Here is a 5,388-nt window from a genome sequence, read left to right as displayed (position 1 = left end):
TAGACATGTTCTCCACGTAGCTCCAAGTGCCGCTTCGGATGGCAGAGCTCACCGAAGACGGGCGCACGGTGAGCACATCACTCATTTCAGCCCGCGCGAGAATGCAGCAGCGTTTATTGAGTGGTCTGTAGACGAAGCACGAACTCTGACAGTGGGGCGAGTAGCGATAGGACCGCGGAAAGCGCAGTTTTTTATATGTCTATAGTATGTGCCCCTCATGCATACTGTCACAGCTGTGTTGCAGCCATGATATTTATGAAATATCACAAGGAAACTTGTTTTTGGTATAATAAGAGAGCAATCATGCTTGTGTGTGATTCTTGCAGTGAAGCGATAACTTTGACACAAAGGCCTGGAGCAGAGAGACGACAAAGAGAACGAGCGCTTGCTTTCAACCCTTTTATTTTTTAGGCGGGAAAAACTTTTGTAGGAATGGCGGAGGGTGAGCACAAACAGCTATGGCTGTTGTGATATCATAGAGGCATGTTCTTTCTTGGTGAGTTTGACGGATGCGCTGCTCACATATTCAACCGGCAATGCATGTGATCAGTGGGACACGCACGAAGGTATACGTGGTCCAGACAGGCTTCCCCACCCCCACCCCAAAGGCCATTCACAACCCACAGGCTCATCTCCAACCTCACGTACGCCATATACCACTCACCAAGGAGTCCAACAGTACATTCAGACAGAAGAATTCCATACCGAACACATTTACGCAGGAACAAGCAACCTGTACATTAAAGGGGTCATAACATGATCTCCCAACAAATTGCGGTTTCTAGCAACGACCGTTGTTATGCATACTTAAAAAAGAAGCAGGAGTGTACGTGCGCCATTTTAGCTAAAAATTGCAATTTGAAGTTATCGGCTCTAAGCCGCTTCCCCGACAGCGCCGCCGTCTGCTGGAAAACCGCTGCAAAACCACCTTCACACATTAGGGTGAAGCCGCCGAGATCGCCACTAGACAGAAAAGGGAAGGACACGGACCTTTGTTGCCTTTGTTCCCCTGTCGTGACTTCACCCCTCGGCCCCCCTATCTCGAACAGCGAGCCACCCACTCCCCTACGCTCTTTACGAGGAGTGCGCAGTTCACTCGGTCAGTTGAGAGAGAGCACGCGAGCGTTGGTCTACGGCGTCATGAATCGCGAGCGCGTTAGTCTTACATGACTACCACAGGGTACAGCAGAAGTTTCAAAAAATCAATTACAAATTACTCGCTGCACCAAATGAGCTCATATTTTGTCCAGTTGTTGCGAGATGCATAGCGAACGAAATGTAATGAACAACTTGAGTCTGAAAAATGGTGTCGTAACCCATTTAAATGTTATCCGGTGACTGCACCCACACCAAGTGTTACATGGGGCCCCACCACAGACGTTGCTTATATATGCAAGCCCACACATCTTGATCAAGCCAGGTGTCCTACCAGATTATCTCGGCAGCAACCTCCCCATCTTTAACACTACCCGTACATTCATTTCGAAACCAAAATGTTTCTTCCCCACACTCTTCTCTTCCGTGATATGTCAGTGCACATTAAAGAACCCCAGGTGGTCGAATATCCGGAGCCCTTCACCACGGCGTCCCTACGGCGTCACAGGCAGACTCACATGTTTTACATCTCTGGGACGCCGCCAACGCCTCAACCGCAAACTTTGTCTCCGAATCTCCGTCTACACACAGGCTGCGGAAACTTACGCAGCCGCCCTCGCTTGAAACAGCTGGACTGCCTTCTACAGTAGCCTCAAAACGCACCTGGACCACTCTCTGAGCCCTCCTAGTCCCCACCACCGCCAAACCCAAAGTCACAACACCCAACGTTTTATCCAATTTGATCTACAAAAGACACAAAGTGAAAGCCTTAGGGGCCTTGACAGCGTTTCGACAAAAGGATTTGTGTTCACCTGGGCCATGCCTTCTTGTCGAAACGCTGGCAAGCACCCTGAGGCTTTCCTCTTCCTTGTTCTCTTTGTGATTGCGAGAACCGTCTCTCTACCTTGATCTACAAAAAGGGCGCTGACATCAACCGAACACTACAAGACATATGCATTGCGAAAACAATTCTATCAGTTGGGACGGAACCACTTGCCCTGGGCCCTCTTCGCCTTACCCGAACCTCGACAAAGACACCACCCTTGATGAAGTCGAATGATCGCTGATTATCATACGCCGCCCTACAGCCCCCGGACCAGACCACATGACATAGACTCGTCCGCAACCTTGACGACACCTCATTTTAGGAATTGATGGACCGCTGCCCTCCACCTGGAAAAATGCGCACATCACTTTTATTCCCAAACACAGCAAGACAGTCATCCTCCGAAACCTTTGCCCTATATCCCTCATCAGTTGCGTGGGAAAACTGTTTGAACATGTACTCAACAGACTGCAACCCTTTCCAGAAGCCTCACGATTCCTATCCGACAACCTGTTTGGCTTTCATCCCACTCCCTCGGGTCAAGACATATCACTATCCCATAAGGAAACTATATTCCACACTAAGAAGCACACATGCTGTTCTCGCCCTGGATATTTAAAAAGCGTTGGACGCTTTTAGCGACGACCATATCCTTCGCAACAGGGCCACCACTGGCTGTGAGTCGCGCATATGGCGCTGCATCCAAGCCGGCACTACACAATCACCTTTATTATCCCTCCCCATCTAGGTGAGGTATGTTGGTGAGCTGTTTGGCCAGGATAGGGCTACGGGTATTTTCAGTAAGGTGAGAACTTCACCTTGTGGAGTGTTCTGGATGGGGAGGGTTAAGAAAGGTGACACTCCACAAGGTGCAGTTCTCTCCTCTCTCCTACTGAAAATAGCGTCAGCTCACTGGCCAAACAACTCACTAACATATTGGACTTCCACGCGGCACTATACACCGACGACAGAAGGCTCCATCGGAGAGGCACAAGATACTTTACAATAGACAGTTGATATTATCAATTCGAAACTGGCCAATATGGGCCTTAAGTGTTTTCCACTCAAATGATCAATTCACGTGACAACATCCTCGGGTCCCACGAATACACCTCCGAAAGTAAGACGACGACACACTCCTGGCCTCTATATATTGTGGGGGTTCTTACTAGGCCGTGAACTCCGAGCTCCCGGTATCGCACACCACGCGCGACCGTCCTGACGGCGGCGCAGCGGAAATGCGAATGAAGACACAACACACAACAGGACGGTTTGCCCAGAGCCAAACGTTTATTGAATTCTCCCTAATCGCTGGCTGCTGGATGCTTGATCTTCGACCCTTGCCGTGTGGCTGACGGGGCTAGATGACGACAACAGAGGGAAAAATGCAAGGTAATCACCTGACGTCCCCTCGCTGTGTTCTCTCTCCGGCAGCAGCCGGTCCCCGCCGAACTCGGCGCACTTGTCCGTTGTCACTTTCGGCCAATCAGCGACCGCTTCGGGGGCGCGCCATTGCAACCAGTCTGGGGAAGAGCGCAGCTCTCTCGAGCGGACCATCTGGTTGCTCACCCGTGAGGAAGGGGGAAAGCGTCCGCTGACCCCCGTCTCCACGGCGCGCCTCGGCGGCCAGGGAACTTTTTATTGAAAAAAGAACACATTTATACATCACAATCACGTGAACAAACAGAGCAAAGAGCATTGGTCTAGCGGAATCAAGATCACCAATCGCACAATATACCACGTGGTGAACTCCGAACAAAGGCACCCCTGAGAACCCAAATGAAACAAGTCACGCATTATCTAAAAACGATGCTTCTTTGTCAACTAATGCCAAAGAAGGCTGGCTGATACACTGTGATGCCTTCTTCCTTATGAAATAAGCTTCCATAATCTCCCTGGTCAATTTATCCCGGCGTCTAAACAAAATTTTAGTTTTCGCCTGGGGGAACATCTTAACTCACTATCAGACACCAGATACTCTCATCTTAAAGATCACTGCCGCGATTGTGGGAAGGAAAATGATAAAAAGAAACAGAAAAAGTGCCGCCCTTTGGTCACAAAAACTAAAATCTTGTTTAGACACCGGGATAAATTGACCAGGGAGATTATGGAAGCTTATTTCATAAGGAAGAAGGAATCACAGTGTGTCAGCCAGCCTTCTTTGGCATTAGTTGACAAAGAAGTATCGTTTTTAAATAATGCTTGACTTGGTTCAGTTGGGTTCTCAGGGGTGCCTTTGTTCGGAGTTCACCACGTGGTATATAGTGCGATTAGTGATCTTGATTCCGCTAGACCAATGCTCTTTGCTCTGTTTGTTCACGTGACTATGATGTATAAATGTTTTCTTTTTTCAATAAAAAATTCAGTTTCGAGTCAGCGCTCGTCTTTGTGTCCTCTTGCTTCGTCTGTCGTCTTGTTCGCGCTGTTCCCTTCCACGATGTCTACTCATATACCATCAAATCATCACTTATTAAAAAAAAACACGCTTCATCCTCCCTCAACCTCAACATACTATAAATACAGCGAGGTCTGATGGCAACACCAGAAAAACCGCTGCATCTCCCCCTCCGTCCTTGATAGAGCTCCTTCCCAAAACAGAAGCCCCAGCTTGCTCATCCTCAACACGTACACCGCGACAAAAAAAGGCGGAGCCCCCCTCCTCGTGGTCATTGCAAAAGCGCTAATTATCCGTGCGAAGAGCCCGAGGAGATTTTAACGCAAGACACGTAAGCTTCGGCTACAAGGACAACTGCAGAAAGGAATCGCAACTCTGGGCATTTATGCGAAATGAGGGCCTAACCCATTAACGATAGGCGACAGCACACGCGCAGCTAAACACCAGCCCAATCCCACAGTGTCGGTGAACCAACACGCAGACCTCCCTAGGCAGCGACCACTACATCATTCAAACAACCTTCGCACTGAAGTCGATCTTCCCCTGTGTAAAAAGGCAACTAAAAATCACAGAGTGGGATAAATTCTGTAATGTGCGAAAGAAATCCGCTACTGGGATAGAGAACCTTGCAAACTAGGTGAATACACTCACGTAGGACGTCGGAAGTGCCACATCCCGAGTTCCGAGCAATCGGGAAACGGAAATCGTGGACAGCAAAACTAGAACACACGCGTATGTAACTGCCTTTCTGAATAACAGGACGACGGAATCCCCCTCGTTAGCCCTAGAAAGCAGGGGCGCACCTCAAGGCTCAGTTTTATCCCCACTACTCTCCGACATCACCCTCGTACCCATGGGGCGAAAATTAGAGCGGATCCCACTTCTATGCAGACGACCACGGCAAATGTCGGCGAAATGTATGAAACCCTCCAAGCAGTAGCGGAGTGTGCGGCCTGTATAGGCCTTGCATACTCGCTGACCGAATTCCGCTGCTCCACCAGACCGCGGACCACCACAAAAAGGGAAGCCCCTTGAAAATGTTATACTCACTGCCTTATTTTTCAACTCACAA

This window comes from Amblyomma mixtum, chromosome 1, assembly GCF_055824585.1.
Source record: "Amblyomma mixtum isolate Tamu chromosome 1, ASM5582458v1, whole genome shotgun sequence".
In the NCBI taxonomy this organism is placed as follows: Eukaryota; Metazoa; Arthropoda; class Arachnida; order Ixodida; family Ixodidae; genus Amblyomma; species Amblyomma mixtum.
The sequence above is the reverse complement of the archived record's forward strand: the minus strand, read 5'-3'. Positions refer to the sequence as shown.